This window comes from Moschus berezovskii, chromosome 3, assembly GCF_049115385.1.
Source record: "Moschus berezovskii isolate FMDL1 chromosome 3, NW_MosBer_1.0, whole genome shotgun sequence".
Lineage (NCBI taxonomy): Eukaryota > Metazoa > Chordata > Mammalia > Artiodactyla > Moschidae > Moschus > Moschus berezovskii.
This window is the reverse complement of record NC_142462.1, coordinates 122,137,126-122,154,477: the sequence shown is the minus strand read 5'-3', so window position 1 is coordinate 122,154,477 and position 17,352 is coordinate 122,137,126. Positions and strand designations below refer to the sequence as shown.

At 45.9% G+C, this 17,352-nt stretch overlaps 3 non-coding genes across 3 annotated transcripts; all 3 read left to right on the top strand.

Moving 5' to 3' along the window:
- The first annotated feature begins 962 nt into the window (after positions 1–962).
- On the top strand, positions 963–1,034 carry TRNAC-GCA (transfer RNA cysteine (anticodon GCA)). The gene has a single exon. It is a non-coding gene; the product is annotated as a tRNA-Cys (tRNA).
- A 6,158-nt stretch (positions 1,035–7,192) lies between these two features.
- TRNAC-GCA (transfer RNA cysteine (anticodon GCA)) lies at positions 7,193–7,264 on the top strand. The gene has a single exon. It is a non-coding gene; the product is annotated as a tRNA-Cys (tRNA).
- Positions 7,265–9,989: 2,725 nt separating this feature from the next.
- TRNAC-GCA (transfer RNA cysteine (anticodon GCA)) lies at positions 9,990–10,061 on the top strand. The gene has a single exon. It is a non-coding gene; the product is annotated as a tRNA-Cys (tRNA).
- Positions 10,062–17,352: the final 7,291 nt, after the last annotated feature.

The following is a 17,352-nucleotide window of genomic DNA, read 5'->3' as shown; positions in this document are numbered from 1 at the left end:
AACTAAGATTTTGGCATCCAGTCCCATTACTTCATGATACATAGATGGGGAAAAAGTGGAAACAGTGACAGACTTTATTTTCTTGGGCTCCAAAATCACTGCAGATAGTGACTGTAGCCACAACATTAAAAGACACTTGATCCTTGGAAGGAAAGCTGTGACAAACCTAGATAGCATATCAAAAAGCAGAACATCACTTTGCCAACAAAGGTCTGTATAGTTGAAGCTATGGTTTCTTCAGTAGGCATGTCTGGATGTGAGAGTCGGACCGTACAGAAGGCTGAGCGCCAAGGAATTAATGGTTTTGAATTGTGATTGCTGGAGAAGACTCTTGAGGGTCACTTGGACTGCAAGGAGATCAAACCAGTGAACCCTAAGGGAAATCAACCCTAAATATTCATTGAAAGAACTGATGCTGAGGCTGAAGCTCCAATACTTTGCCCACCTGATCCAAAGAGCTGACTCACTGGAAAAAACCTTGATGCTGAGAAAGATTGAGGGGAAGAGGAGAAGGGGATGACAGAGGATGAGATGGTTGGATGGCATCACTGACTCACTGGACATGAGTTTGAGCAAACTCGGGGAGATGGTGAAGGGCAGGGAAGCCTGGTGTGCCGCAATCCGTGGGGTCGCCAAGAGTCGGACACAGCTTAATGACCGAAAAACAACAATAATAAAGCAATGAAAAGGTATAAACCCACAGAATAAAAAGTATATGGATGAGATAACTAGTTTCACATGGAAGAAAAAAACAAAACAGCTGACATAGTCTGTAGAGAAATCATCCAAGAAGTAAGCACTTCTGTGGGAGGAGCAGGGCAGGTTGGAGACCAGAGGGTGTTACTGAGGGATGTCGTTCTACAGGTTCTGGCTCACGGACAATGGATGCTAATTGCTGTCAACTGCATACCTGGGTATTATGACATAGTGAATTAGTGCTAGTTCAGAACCTAGAATGGACTGGGGGTATAGCTCAGGGGTAGAGCATTTGACTGCAGATCAAGAGGTCCCCGGTTCAAATCCGGGTGCCCCCTGCTGATTTTCTTTCCATCTGGAGACCACACAGGTGGTCACTCGAGATTAGATCTCAGTACCACCAACCTTCACCTCCAGCCCCCACCCCGCTTGTTGGGAGGCTTTTTAAATTAGGCTACTTTCCTCTAGGGGGGCTTAGCAAACAGAACATGGAAGGAGTGAGGAGAGGAGAGGAAAGGTAGGAAAGGTCCTCTTCTGACTCAGGAAATGGTTGGAAGTTTTCCTCATCCAGCGTTAGAGCTTTGTCTTGACCCTAAGAGAGCTGTGTGTGTTTGGTCAGCTCTTCCAATTACTATTTCTCTTTCCAAGGAGCCAACTGAATTAGCAGCTGTGCCCCACAGACTCCGGGGAAGAATCCGAATACTTTTATTTGGAAAACAACACATTCTCTGCTCTTCCTACCCGACCAGCACTATCTGATCAGACACATGTGGGGAGAGATGATAGCAAATTTGGAAAACTCAGCAGTGGCCACAGGACTGGAAAAGGTTAGTTTTCATCCCAATCCCAAAGAAAGGCAATGCCAAAGAATGCTCAAACTACCGCACAGTTGCACTCATCTCACACGCTAGTAAAGTCATGCTCAAAATTCTCCAAGCCAGGCTTCAGCAATATGTGAACCGTGAACTTCCAGATGTTCAAGTAGGTTTTAGAAAAGGCAGAGGCACCAGAGATCAAATTGCCAACATCTGCTGGATCATGGAGAAAGCAAGAGAGTTCCAGAAAAACCTCTATTTCTGCTTCATTGACTATGCCAAAGCCTTTGACTGTGTGGATCACAATAAACTGTGGAATATTCTGAAAGAGATGGGAATACCAGACCACCTGACCTGCCTCTTGAGAAACCTGTATACATGTCAGGAAGCTACAGTTAGAACTGGACATGGAACAACAGACTGGTTCCAAATAGGAAAAGGAGTACGTCAAGGTTGTATATTGTCACCCTGTTTATTTAACTTATATGCAGAGTACATCATGAGGAATGCTGGGCTGGAAGAAGCTCAAGCTGGAATCAAGATTGCTGGGAGAAATATCAATAACCTCAGATATGCAGATGACACCACCCTTATAGCAGAAAGTGAAGAGGAACTCAAAAGCCTCTTGATGAAAGTGAAAGAGGAGAGTGAAAAGGTTGGCTTGAAGCTCAACATTCAGAAAACTAAGATCATGGCATCTGGTCCCATCACTTCATGGGAAATAGATGGGGAAAAGTGGAAACAGTGTCAGACTTTATTTTTGGGGGCTCCAAAATCACTGCAGATGCTGATTGCAGCCATGAAATTAAAAGACGCTTGCTCCTTGGAAGGAAAGTTATGACCAACCTATATAGTATATTAAAGAGCAGAGACATTACTTTGCCAACAAAGGTCCATCTAGTCAAGGCTATGGTTTTTCCAGTGGTCATGTATGGATGTGAGAGTTGGACTGTGAAGAAAGCTGATCGCCGAAGAATTGATGCTTTTGAACTGTGGTGCTGGAGAAGACTCTTGAGAGTCCCTTGGACTGCAAGGAGATCCAAGCAGTCCATTCTGAAGGAGCTTGATCCTGGGTGTTCATTGGAAGGACTGATGCTAAAGCTGAAACTCCAATACTTTGGCCACCTCATGTGACGAGTTGACTCACTGGAAAAGACTCTGATGCTGGGAGGGATTGGGGGTGGGAGGAGATGGGGACGACAGAGAATGAAATGGCTGGATGGCATCACCGACTCGATGGCCATGAGTTTGAGTGAACTCCAGGAGTTGGTGATGGACAGGGAGGCCTGGCGTGCTGTGATTCATGGGGTCGCAAAGAGTCGGTCACGACTGAGCGACTGAACTGAACTGAACTGATACTGGATGGTTCTCAAGGATATTTTGCGTGAACATGGCCTTCCCAGGTGGCGCAAGTGATAAAAGAACCTGCCTGCCAATGCAGGAGACTAAGAGATGCAGGTTCAATCCCTGGGACGGAAAGATCCCCTGGAGGGAGGCATGGCAACCCACTCCAGTATTCTTGCTTGGAGAATCTCATGGACAGAGTGGCCTGGGGGCTACAGTCCATGGGGCTGCAAAGAGTGAAACACGACTGAAGCGACTTGGCCCGCGTATATGATTATCAAAGCCAGTGCCCTCGGCAGCGCCAGGAACAAGGAGGGAGAGGGCAGACCTAGTGGGAAAGTCGTGCTTCTGCCATGGAGCAGACCCCCAGGTTCTGGAAGCCACAGATACCTGGGTGACTGGCTGTGCTACAGTTCAAGATAGCATTATGGGTGGAAAGATGCTTTTTAGGTAATAATGGCTCACAGATCATTTAAACACAGATCACGAGGTCTCTGATTCATAATCCAAGTACTGCTCTCACTTTAAAAAATTAATAGACTTTATTTTTCAGAGTAGTTTTAATTTTACAGAAAAACTGAGCAGTAAGCACAGAGAGCTCCCCTCCATCCCCTCACCTCAGCTGCCCCCTCCCAGATGCCCCATTATTAAATTTTATATTAGTGTTGTTGTCCAGTCGTTCAGTCATGCCTGACTCTTTGCAATCCCATAGACTGCAGCACGCCAGGCTTCCCTGTCTATCACCATCTCCTGGAGCTTGCTCAAACTCATGTCCATTGAGTCGGTGATGCCATCCAACCATCTCATCCTCTGTCGTCCCCTTCTCCTCCTGCCCTCAATCTTTCCCAGCATCAGGGCCTTTTCCAATGAGTCGGCTCTTCACATCAGGTGGCCAAAGTATTGGAGTTTCAGCTTCACCATTAGTCCTTCCAATGAATGTTTGGGACTCATTTCCTTTAGAATTGACTGGTTTGATCTTGCAATTCAAGGGACTCTCAAGAGTCTTCTCCAACACCACAGTTCAAAAGCATCAATTCTTCGGCGATCAGCTTTCTTCACAGTCCAGCTTTCACATCCATACATGACTACTGGAAAAACCATAGCCTTGACTAGACAGACCTTTGTCAGCAAGGTAATGTGTCTGCTTTTAAATATGCTATCTAGGTTGGTCATAACTTTTCTTCCAAGGAGTAAGCGTCTTTTAATTTCATGGCTGCAGTCACCAACTACAGTGATTTTGGAGCCCAAGAAAATAAAGGCTGTCACTGTTTCCATTGTTTCCCCATCTATTTTCCATGAAGTGATGGGACTGGATGCCAAGATCTTAGTTTTTTGAAAGTTGAGTTTTAAGCCGGCTTCTTTCCTCTTCTCTTTCACCCTCATCAAGAGGCTCTTTAGTTCCTCTTCACTTTATGCCATAAGGGAGGTGTCATCTGTGTATCCGAGGTTATTGATATTTCTCCCGGCAATCTTGATTCCAGCTTGTACCTCATCCAGCCTGCATTTCACATGATGTACTCTGCATAGAAGTCAAATAAGTAGGGTGACAGTATACAGCCTTGACATACTCCTTTCGCAATTTGGAACCCGTCCATTGTTCCATGTGTGGTTCTAACTGTTGCTTTTTGACCTGCATACAGGTTTCTCAGGAGACAGGTAAGGTAGTCTGGTATTCCCATCTCCTTAAGAATTTTCTACAGTTTGTTGAGATCCACACAATTAAATGCTTTAGCGTAGTCAATGAAGCAGAGGTAGATGTTTTTCTGGAATTCTCTTTTCTATGATCCAGCAGATGTTGGCAATTTGATTTCTGGTTCCTCTGCCTTTTCTAAATCCAGCTTGAACATCTGGAAGTTCTTGGTTCATATGCTATGGAAGCCTGGCTTGGACAATTTTGAGCATCACTTTGCTAACATGTGAAAGGAGTGCGATTGTGCAGTAGTTTGAATATTCTTTGGCATTACCTTTTTTGGGATTGGAATGAAAAGTCCTGTGGCCACTGCTGAGTTTTCCGATTTGCTGGCATATTGAGTGCAGCACTTTCACAGCATCATCTTTTAGGATTTGAAATAGCTCAGCTGGAATTCCATCACGTACTCTAGCTTTGTTTCTAGTGATGCTTTCTAAGACCCACTTGACTTCCCACTCCAGGATGTCTGGCTCTAGGTGAGTGATCATACTGTTGTGTCATCTGGGTCATGAAGATCATTTCGTATAGCTCTTCTGTATTCCTGCCACCTCTTCTTAATATCTTCTTCTTCTGTTAGGTCCATACCATTTCTGTCCTTTATTGTGCCCATCTTTGCATGAAATGTCCCCTTGGTAGCTCTAATTTTCTTGAAGAGATCTCTAGTCTTTCCCATTCTACTGTTTTCCTCTATTTCTTTGCAGTGATCACTTAAGAAGGCTTTCTTATCTCTCCTTGCTATTCTTTGGAACTCTGCATTAGATGGATATATCTTTCCTTTTCTCCTTAGCCTTTCACTTCTCTTCTTTTCTCAGATATTGGTAAGGCCGCCTCAGACTACCATTTTGCCTTTTTGCATTTCTTTTCCTTGGGGAGGGTTTTGATCACAGTCTCCTGTACAACGTCACGAACCTCCGTCCATAGTTTTTCAGGTACTTTTTCTATCAGATCTAATTCCTTGAATCTATTTGTCACTTCCATTTTATAATGGTAAGGGATTTGATTAATGTGAACTTTATTAAAAGTAGCAAATTAATGTTGATGCATTAATATTAACCAATGTCCATGGTTAACATTAAGGTTCATGCTTAGTATTGTGTGGTTTTGTGGGTTTTGACAAATGCATAATGTTATGTACTCACAATTACAATATCCTTCAGAATAGTTTCACTGCCCTAAAAATTCCCCTGCTATACCTACTCATCCCACTCCTGCACCCCAAATCCCAGGCAACCACTGATTTGTTTGCTCTCTTCACAGTTTTGCCTTTTCCAGAATGTTATGTAGTCGGAAATATACACTATACGGCCTTTTCAAACTGGCCTCTTTCACTTAGCAATGTGAAAGTCCATGTCTTTCTGTAGCTTGATAGCTATTTACTTTTCATCACTGAATAATATTCCTCTGTTTGGACCTGATATGGGTTGTCTGGAGGTCTGCAAGGGGACAGGCACACACAGGACCCAGGATCTCCCACCACAGGCCAGAAGGAAAGAGCTCTGACCATATAGCAGGGCCCCTTGGTCCCAGCCTGTGGGCCCCCAAATAACAGCCTTTACGTCTGGTCATGAAATTGAAAGACGCTTGCTTCTTGAAAGAAAAGCTATGACTAACCTAGACAGCATATTTAAAAAGCAAAGACATTACTTTGCCAACAAAGGTCCATCTAGTCAAAGATATGGTTTTTCCAGTAGTCATGTATGGATGTGAGAGCTGGACGATGAAGAAGGCTGAGCACTGAAGAATCGATGCTTTTGAACTGTGGAGTTGGAGAAGACGCTTGAGAGTCCTTTGGATTGTAAGGAGATCCAACCAGTCAATCGTAAAGGAAATCAGTCCTGAATATTCACTGGGAGGACTGATGCAGAAGCTGAGGCTCTGGTACTTTGGCCACCTGATGTGAAGAACTGACTCAATGGAAAAGACCCTGATGCTGGGAAAGATTGAAGGCGGGAGGAGAAGGGGACGACAGAAGATGAGATGGTTGGATGGCATCACTGACTCGATGGATGAGTTTGAGCAACCTCTGGGAGTCAGTGATGGACAGGGAAGCCGGGTGTGCTGCAGTCCTTGGGGTCACAAACAGTCGGACACGACTGAGCAACTGAACTGAACTGAACTGAACTGAGTGCCTGGTCTTAGCTTCCCCGATGGTGCTCCCCAAAGGATCTTGGTGCCACCTCTCCGCAAGTCTCCCCTGGGTTCAGTCCCTTGGACACTGCCTCAGGTGGGGACCAGGCCGGGAGAGCAGCGTGTGTGATGGAGGGTCAGGGAAGGAAGGAGGCTGAGGCAAGGAGGCCGCCGCAGAGCAGGGGACGGGTCAGAGGAGCTGGGGGAGGAGGGAGGGGAGGAAGAATGCGGAGGGGGCGGGGTTTCAACCCTCAAAGCCCTAGTTCTCAAACAGGGTGCCTCCCTCCCCGCCGCCAGAACCGCTGATGCCAACTAGAATGGAAAGGCACCTCTTAGACAAGGGTGGGGCCTTGGGGGCTGCAAAGGTGAACTCATGGCCTGAGAATGGCCTCCAGTCAGTTTGTGGTGGCTTCGCCAGTTTCAGAGGCAGTGAGGAATGAATAGAATTTATAGTAGCTATGGAATGCTTGGGTGTGGTAACACACTTGAAGTAAGGTATCGAGAAGCCACCATGGAGCAAGGGGGTATAGCTCAGGGGTAGAGCATTTGACTGCAGATCAAGAGGTCCCCGGTTCAAATCCGGGTGCCCCCTGGTGGTTTGCTTTATTGCTACAGGTGGCTTCCCTGACAACACATTTGTCATAACCCCGCCACCGCTCTTCACCAGAGCTTGTTGTCTTTCAAGTGTCTTGTCTCCTGTGTCAGAGTGAAGTGAGGTAGACTGACCGATTGGCTGTAATTCACCTCTGTCCTTTCTACTCCTGTTGTTTTGTGACCTGTCTTTGCTGCAGAAGCCAGTGTGCTCTGCATCCCTTTGCTCTGGGCTCTTCTGCAGGTATCTGTCTAGGCCAATCAGAAGACAGAAACTACACAGCAATTTAAACAGGGACGTTTAAAATGAAGGATGATTGTGCTAAAGAACGATTGTGCTATGAAGGGGGAATAACTGCAAAGGTGCAAAAGTGAAAGAAAGTGAAGTTGCTCAGTTGTGTCTGACCATGGGATTTTCCCGGAGGGGGTGCCATTTCCTTCTCCAGGGGCTCTTCCTGACCCAGGGATCAAACCTGACTCTCCCACATTGCAGGCAGACACTTTACCGTCTGAGCCGCCAGGGAAGCCCCATAAAGGTACAAAGAAAACCCTAAAGGTATCCCTGGGGTGAAGGGCCCAGTCAACGGTGGATGTGGAAGGGGAACCCTTCACCAAAGCTAGGATTCAGACCTCATCGAGGAAGGTGGGGTTGCAGCCCGCTTACCACGTTGCCCCAACCAGACCGGCTCATGGTTTCCAGGCAAGCAGGAAGCATCCTTGGGGGACACAGGTAAGCCTTGTGGAGCTCTGAGGCCTGAAGTGTGCAGTGTCCACTCTGGGAGGGTGTGAAAGCAGACTTCTGGGCAGAGGCAGGTCGAGGCTGGCAGGCAGGTGTATGGTGGGGGGCGTGGCTGGCAGGTACAGGAGTGGTCACCCGCCCAGCTGGGGCTGCAAGATCACCAAATGATTTGTCCTCTGGGTATGTACCTGGGGCTGAGCATCACCAGGTGTCCTTACACACCCACAACACTGCCCAACTTGCAGCAGGAGGGCCAGGGGCAAATACCTGCAGCAGGAACTAGACAGAGGACTGCTTTCTCCTGCAGTGTTCCTCCTGCACCTTCTACTGACAGCTGTTAATATTGTGCTCACTTAAAGGAGAAACACTTAAAGAACCCAGTCCGTTATCCCACAGCAGGTATGGAAGGGTGAATTTGGAGCTGAGAGTCTTGATAACTGGCACACCATGTGACTTGTTTTGGCCAACAGGATGTGGGTAGATATGATGCAAGCAGCACCCCGAGATCTACTTGCACGGTTGGGTTTGCCCTCTGGCACTTCTGCCCTTACCCTGAGCCAGGCTTACCTTGTAAGCTTCTCTCCTTCAGCCAGGCCCCTGAATGAGCACACAAGACCCAACCCTGAGCCCAGTTCACTGAGAGGTGCCAAGGCCAGATGGCCCAGAGCTTGAAGCCCACTCACCCAGCCCAGCCCAGCCTAGACTAGCTGATTCTTACAAACCCATGGATACAACAATAAATGCTTATTGTTGTGTGTTACTGGTTGGGGGTGGCTTGTTATGCAACATTATTGTGAATAAGACTGGCCAGTACTGAAATCGGTATCTCAAAGGAGGCTCTGGCTGTACCCAAAGGTAGAAGGGCACATGGTGGTTTCTTCTGCATACTCGTATCTGCTTCCTATCTTGTCCAGTCTGTGAATGTGTTTATCGCAGTAAGTCTACTGCAAGTGGTCCACTACTGTAAGTCTACAGTGTCCTGTCACTGGACTCGGGCTGTGTGAGGGGTGGGTAACTTGTCATAGGTCTCCAGGTTCCTCACCTGGACCTCATGTAGATCCTGAACTTTGTCTGATTGAATGGGGCTTTGAGGACTTGGATAAAGCTGAGTATATTTTGCGTGTGGTGGAGCTGTAAATAATTATGACCGAGAGGGCAGACCATGGTAGATTAAACTTTTCCCGTGTCTTGTTCACTTATTCTGTCTTGTGCCCTTCACCACAAGACTTTTCAGATCTTCCCATTAGAAGGAGGTATGTTTCCCCGCACTTGATTCAGGGCTTGGTCTTGTGACTTGTTTTGACTGATAGGATGTTAGCACATGTGATACAGGCAGAGGCTTCTGATCTGCTTGCGTCGTCGGACTTGACTTTCTGCATTTTTGCCATTTCCAAGAGAAAGCTTCCCCTGCTAGCTGCTACTCCTCCAACCGGTACTCTGGAATGAACAGACAGGGAGCAAACCTGAGCCCAGTTCACAGAAGCCGAGCACATATGGACCCACAGCTTGAAGCGGGGCCACCAGGTAAAGTCCAGCTGAGATCCATTATTGTTTGCCTTCTGTGCTGCTGCCCTATGAACATGAAAACAAATGCTTACTCTTGCATGAATCAGAATCCTGGGATTATTTGTTCTGAAGCATTACCGTGGGCCTCGCTGACTGATACAACTATGGTTCTCACAGTCTTCTCTCCCCGGCCATAGTGCTCACCAGCTTCCGAGTGAGGGGAGAGGATGAGCCTTCAGTTTTTGAAGAAATTCAGTTTGTGGCTAGAGGGTGGGAAAGTGTCTATTAGACAAGTGTGGGGTCTCTGGGGAACAGAAGAAAAGATGAACTCATGGACACAAGTCAGTCTCTACTCAGTTTGTGGTGGGTCCACCAATGTCCACAGTCTGATTGGGAATGAACAAAATTTACGGCACACTATGGAACTGTTTGGTGTGGCGACACGGGTGAAATAAGCTAAGGAGAACCTTCATTTAGGCAAGGGGGTATAGCTCAGGGGTAGAGCATTTGACTGCAGATCAAGAGGTCCACGGTTCAAATCCGGGTGCCCCCTGCTGGTAGCTTGCTTTATTACCAGATAGAGATAAAGGACCCTATTTAGCATTTGTCACCACCGTCACCTTCCATGGTCCTTGTCAGCTTTCTCAGGTCCCTTCTGTTTTCTGACACAGATCGTGGTGTCTGTGTGTAGTCACTTCAGTCATGTCGGACTATTTGTGACCCCGTGGACTGTAGCCCACCAGGCTCCTCATAGTTCTGTCTTTAATGATCTGTGTGTGTTTCATTTCTTAATGAGTTCCACTTCTTTAAAATTTACATTATGGAGGACACACTGAATCACAGGTTACCCAGCTTGACTGCACCAGAATTACTTAGGGACATTATTAAAAATACAGACTAGCAGGAGGAAGGGGCAATATAGGGTAGGGGATTAAGAGGTACAAACTATTCAGTTATAAAATAAGCTACAAAGAGATATTGTACAACACAGGTAATATAACCAATATTTTATAATAACTGTAAATGGAGTATGACTTTAAAAATTATGAATCACTACACTGTACACCTGTAACATATCATATTGTACAAAAACTCTAATAAAAAATAAAATTAAAAATTTTTGAAATACAGATTAGCCCCAGAAATCCTGACTTAGTAGAACTAATGAGGGGCATGTGAGCTTTGTTTTGAGGAAGGACACACACCCCTGCTAACCTTGACCCCAAAGTCCAGTGATTCTAAGTGGCTAGAAAATTATTTTGGAACTTGTGTATGCATGCTAAGTCATTCAGTCGTGCCCAACTCTTTGTGACCCTATGTGTAGCCCGCCAGACTCTTCTGTCCCTGGGATTCTCCAGGCAAGAATACTGGAGTGGGTTCATGCCCTCCTCCAGGGGATCTTCCTGACCCAGGAATCAAACCCAGGTCTCCTGTGGCTCCTGCATTGCAGTGAGATTCCCGCTGAGCACCGCGGACGCCCTTTGGAACTTACAACCCTGTATGATGCTAAACAACCTCTGGTGGCAAACCTCAAGGGTCCAGCTGGTGCCTTCAGCCCAGGACTGAGGGAAGACAGCGTGCAGGGCTGTAGGCATAGACCACGGCCAGGTGTATAGAGGTGGGAGAATGTGGGACAGGTGAGGAGGGCACAGGCATGGTAGAGTGACAGGTTATAGTGGCACAATATTGCCAGGTGGGGAAAAGGAAATGGCACCCCACTTCAGTACTGTTGCCTGGAAAATCCCATGGATGGAGGAGCCTGGAAGGCTACAGTCCATGGGGTCTCAAAGAGTCGGACACGACTGAGCGACTTCACTTTCACTTTTCACTCTCGTGCACTGGAGAAGGAAATGGCAACCCACTCCAGTGTTCTTGCCTGGAGAATCCCAGGGACGGGGGCACCTGGTGGGCTGCCGTCTATGGGGTAGCACAGAGTCGGACACGACTGAAGTGACTTAGCAGCAGCAGCAGCATTGCCAGGTCGGGTAACTGCCCATAAGTAGGAACTCAGCTCCCTTTGTTAAAGTTCAGAATTGAAACAGGCTTAGAGGCGCCACTGGTTGTGTCTGAGTAAAACATCTGATTGATGACTCAGAGGATCCTTGTTTATAGGCAGATGCGTTGCTTCCTTTTCCATTCTATCCCAGCCTTTCAACCCTTTTCCATGTTTTGCGGATTCCCTATTGTGTGAGCGTGAACCCTGGTGAAAGAAATGGCTCTGCTGGCAGCTGCAGAAGTCAAAATCAAAGGCTGTTTCCTCCCTCTGTCCTCCTGGCATCTCTGACTCACATGATATCCGTAGACTGAGCGACACACATCCCAGGGTTGGCAGAACCTGAGCACCGTCCAGGAGCGCCCTAACCAGTGTGACTTGCCCAGCAAGCTGGCTGGGTTCCTTCCCTTAGACCATCCCTCGTTCATGAACCCATGTCTCCAGCCTTCCTTCGGTGCCATGAACTCTTCAGCATCAGACAATGCTTGTCTTAACCGATTTCTTTTTCTGTAACACTGTGCCTAGAAGGAAATGGCAACCCACTCCAGTGTTCTTGCCTGGAGAATCCCAGGGAGGTGGGAGCCTGGTGGGCTTCCATCTATGGGGTCACACAGAGTCGGACACGACTGGAGTGACTTAGCAGCAGCAGTGCCTAGAGTAATACAACAACTGGAGTGGGTTGCAGACAAAAGACTTTAAAGAAAAATAGGGCAGATGTAGGACTGGTTTTCTGTCCTAATTGGGATTGAAGAAAGTGGAAATCCTTTGATTCTTCAGGGCCAAGTAACTGGGAGCCCAAGGCTTTCAGTGGTAAAGTAGCTGAGTAATCACACAGATGCAACTGACCATCTGGATTCAAGGCTGGTTATTCATCCGGAAAGCATTTAATGGCTATTTATAACTGGCGTCCATTCTGATTGCTCAGTAGTTGCGACTGAAGGTTTTGAGTATCACCTCTTCTTGGACCAAACTTTTAAAGATGGTATTTAAAGCTGTTGTTCTGAGGATGGTATGAAGGGCCGAGTCCGAAGGCTTTGGGAAGCTCGAAGACAGATGATGGAAAGCTCAAATGTCTACATTCTCTTCTCTGACTCAGATGGAGATGGTCAGTCTTCCCAGTGGCTGCACTGAAAAACTCTGCTTGTGCTGCTGAATGACAGAGACTGCTGAAAAATGAAGGCACAGTTGCCAAATTACAATCCTAGCTGGCTTCGTTGTTTTCCCCGTTTCTGGTATCAATTTCCGCTTCCGGCCACTCCCGCAAAGTTTCAGAGACTCTCGGGACAACGCCTCACACTTGAGACACAAGTTGCTGCATCCTGCCCTCACCTTAGCTTTTATTGGGAGTGTTTTCTGTTCCTCGGGTAGTGGTGCCAAGGGTGTTAAAATACTTAGACACAAATGATCTCCCTGAGTAGTTGTGTAGAACCAGTGGTTACTAGTTGCCAAGTTCTACATCTGTGTACATGTTTTCATATTCATAGTAATCCCCACAGCTTTTTTAAAAAAAGATTTAACTCACACACACACACAACTTTGACATCTCCCATTTGAATGTCTGTGGTAGCTTAGACTTTGTTTCTCATCCAGTAACATCTAATAAGAAATTGAGTTTTGTAATAAGAGAAGGGCTTCCCAGGTGACTCAGTGGTAAAGAATCTGCCTGCAATGTAAGAGATGTGGGTTCTATCCCTGGGTCGGGAAGATCCCCTGGAGTAGAAAATGGCAACCCACCCCAGTATTCTTGCCTGGGAAATCCAATGACAGAATCAGACACGACTTAGCAACTAAACCACAACAGTAAGAGCAAGAGCCTTGGTACTGAGTTCAAAGGGATATTTGGCAGAAGCAAAAAGTGCAGACTTGGAAAGCTCTGATTTCCCAATTCCTGTATCACTCAGATGTCCAGTTGCGACAGCAACTATTCCTATGCTGCAGACACAGCGACTGCTTCTTCACATTTCTTGATGCAGATATCTCAATAATAACTAACGTTGTGGATGAGGGGAGTACTCTGACTTCTCAACCTCCATTTCCCCGTCCTAATAACATTCCGGTTTCTACTTGGATCAAGTCTGATAAGACTGGAATCTCAGACCTTCTATAACTAAGAAGTGGGCATGCCTTGATACTAACTGGGTTATGCAAATGATCCCTCCTTAGAAGGAATCTGAGCCTTGGGCAAGAGACATAGCACCCAGACTGGCTGGTTCTGGATTCTGCAAATGCATTTCCCTGACTGCTCCAGCCTCATGGTGAGACTGCTACTGCCGTCTTTGAAGCTGACTTCAGAATCTTGGAGTTTGACTTGGTCCTGCCTTTCACATTGTCGTAGCAATTTTGTGATGTGTTTCCAATAAATTACTCTCTTAAATTAGGAAAAGAATTTCGCTGAAAAATCTATACAACTGTCTTCACACTCTTCTTACTTTCTGGCAACTGGAAGATCCAAGCAGTGGTGGGTGAGGGTCAGAAGCTTTGTAAGAAAAACCTAACTGGTTCTGCAGAAATGCAAAAACTCTCTCAAATTATAACACCACTGGAGTCACCAAAATGAGGTCAGAAATCCTGAATTGGGTGTCACTGCGCAATGAGACAGCAGCCTGGATGCTGCATCTTCTGTGCAACACGATCAGGAAGAAAGGTGAAATCTGGGCAGCCAGGACCTGCCTCCGCTGACCCATTTCAATCCTTATTCAAGTCAGTTTCTTTTCAGATAAAAGCATTTCTTAAGTGACACTGACAGTTGAAACCATTGCTTTTTTAAAAAGCAAGACTGAATTGTCTGGAAAAAAGCAAATGAGTCATTTCAGAGATAATACATGTTTATAATATGTGTATAATTTTCTTACAACAGTTAACTCTTCTTGTTTTATGATGATTTTTAACAATAGAAGTCTTGATTACTTTTTCATGCCAATAAAAAAAATACCTTTCAGGACACCTTTCATAGTAGCTGCATAGTATTCTATATGGCTGCTGCTACCATTTATTTAGCCAGCCCTTCTTTGTTGGTTATCTGTGCAGTCTCTATTTCCACTCCTATAGACAGCTCTGCGAAGGGTCCTGTTGAAGATGTGTCTCTGTTTTTCATCTTACTTTGCTTTATCATAAATTCTTAGACATGGAATTTATGCTTATGCATGTTTAAGCCATTATATTGTGAAATTTTTGTCCAGAAAAGACATGTAGATATGTACTGTCAACATCAGAGTCTGAAAGTACCAGCAAATAGATTTTAATTGTGAAATATACATATAGAAAAGTTATATGTACTATTTAATACAGTGTTTAATAAATACTTATAGATACCCATGTATTCACTGCCTAGGGAAAAATGAAACATTGCTAGCCACCCCCTTCCCTGGTGGCTGAGCAGTAAGGAATCTGCCTACAATGCAGGAGACACCGGAGATGCGAGTTCGATTAACATACAGAAATTATTGCATCTCTTTACACTAACAATGAAATATCAGAAAGAGAAAAAAATCCCATTAAAAATCGCATTTTAAAAAACACCTAGGAAGATCCCCTGCAGGAGGAATCCAATCCCCTGCAGGAAGATCCCCTGCAGGAGGATCCCCTGAGGATCCTGCAGGCCACCTCAGGATCCATTTGTGTCCCCTTTACTTGTCACGACATCTTCCCTTCTAACTTGTATCCTGATCTTTGTGAAAATAATATGTGTAGATCAATTAGGTCATGTTTGTCAGCTCTGTTATTGATTCTCCACACCCTATTGCCATATTATTTACCTGTTCTATAAGTTATTGAGAAAGGTAAAGTCTCCTCAATCCTATGATTGAGGCTTTGTTTATTTCTCCTTTTTATTTCTGTCCATTTTGTTTTATATGTTTTGATACTATGTTATTGGGTGCATTTGGATTTAGAATTGTACTATTTCCACTGACTTCCTTATCATTTTTTAGCAGATTAGAAATCATTCCATTTTATTAACATATACCAAGTTCACATATAGTCTGAATAAAGCCTTTCAAAACTTACTGTGAAATCCTTAATCAAAATACAGATTATGGGAAGAAGTAAAATTATTATTATATGCAGATGACGTGATACTCTATACAGAAAACCCTAAAGACTCTACACAAAGGCTACTAAAACTGATAATAAATTCAGCAAAGTAGCAGGATACAAGATTAACATACAGAAATTATTGCATCTCTTTACACTAACAATGAAATATCAGAAAGAGAAAAAAATCCCATTAAAAATCGCATTTTAAAAAACACCTAGGAGTAAATCTGAGTGAGGAGGTGAAAGCCGTGTGCTATAAAACACTGACAAAAGAAACTGAAGATGATTCAAAAAATGGAAAGATATCCCAGGCTCTCAGATCAGAAGAATTACTTATTTATCGTGTGTGACCTGCCCATTCACACAATGATTCTCTTTGCTAAAGTCTTATTAGAAGATGCATGGGTGTGTGGAGCATCTGCGTCTTTGAAATGCATTTTAGTAGTTATTCTCTATAGACAGGGATGCTCGCTGGAGAGTTTACAGGGGAGAGGGATTCTCTGATTTCAGTGGGGACGGGAGGATTCTAGGATGTTAGAGTTCAAGAAGTGTGACTCTTCACCTCCAGATGCAAGTTGGAGGTTACGCTCTGATCTGTGCCACACAGAGCGTGGCTGTGCTTGACGAGTCCTGACGTCCTTGGGGCTGACGATGGGAAGCCCACCCCCATCCTCCGCGACTTGTAGCACAAGGAGATTCCTGACTTCTCACTAGGTTCCTAGATCTGAATCAGTTCCGAGGCCCGGCATCCCTTGAAAGGGAAATCTGAATAAACTTGAGTAAAGGATTCTTCCAAAATATCCAACCGTGGGATGTGAACTTACTCCTGGATTTCCCCAAAGTGCCCTTCAGCCGTTTACCTGGAAACGCTTTACTAGAGAAAGACAAATACCCATGTATCTTCCAGATTATTGGTGTCTATTGTTTCTGTGAAATTTCAGGAGGTCTAATATCTGGGGGAACATCAGCGTATCCCAGGAATGACGACATCCTATACCTCGCCCTGTTGAACCACCACAATCAAAGCTAATAGCCTCCCGTGAAGGATCCCATCAAAGCCAAGGACCAGAGGAAGGAAGAACAGCATTAGATGTAAGCTGAAGCCTAGGTCTGTCTGGTGGAGCCCAGGAGGAGGTCGTGCAGGAGGCGGGGTCCTGAAGGGGTCAGAATAGATACAGCGCAGGATGGAGGGAGTCTCAGTACCAATCACAAGCCGTGGCTTTACAAGTAGTGCCTTCTGCCTGGAATCCGAGATGGCTGCAAGAAGGAATATTTTCTTTCTTCCCACCACCCCCTTCTTCTTTTTACCTCCCAGAACTTAGCTGTGTTACAAAAATAATGAGTCCCGTTCCTAACACACCTTTGCCACGGTCCTCCATGGCCCCCTGGGTGGCAGCCATCCAATGTTTTAGCTGCTAAGAAGGATCAGTCAGTGACATCGCTGGAGACTGTCCTTCGGTGGTGGGTGGTCTGTCCTGCTGCAGAGCAGGGCTTGGCAAGGAGAGACCTGTCTCCAGGACCCCAGAGGGGTCAGCTCTTCAGCCGGGCCAACCTGCTGGTTTGGGGCCTCCTGTGGAAAGCTGGAGCTGCATTTGGGCCTCTCAGGGAGGCTGCAGGTTTCGTAGCCAAATATCTGCCCTGATGTCCACCAAGTCTCTGCAGACTCTGCCAAGGCCCTGGACGTGGCCACCGATGAAGGGAAACACTGCAGAGGAGGAGATGGCCATGGAAACCCAAAGTGCATCCATGCTTCTAGAGGGCACAGTGTGGAGGCCCCAGGTGAGTTCTGAGAGAGGGGGGCTTGAGGTCAGGGCAG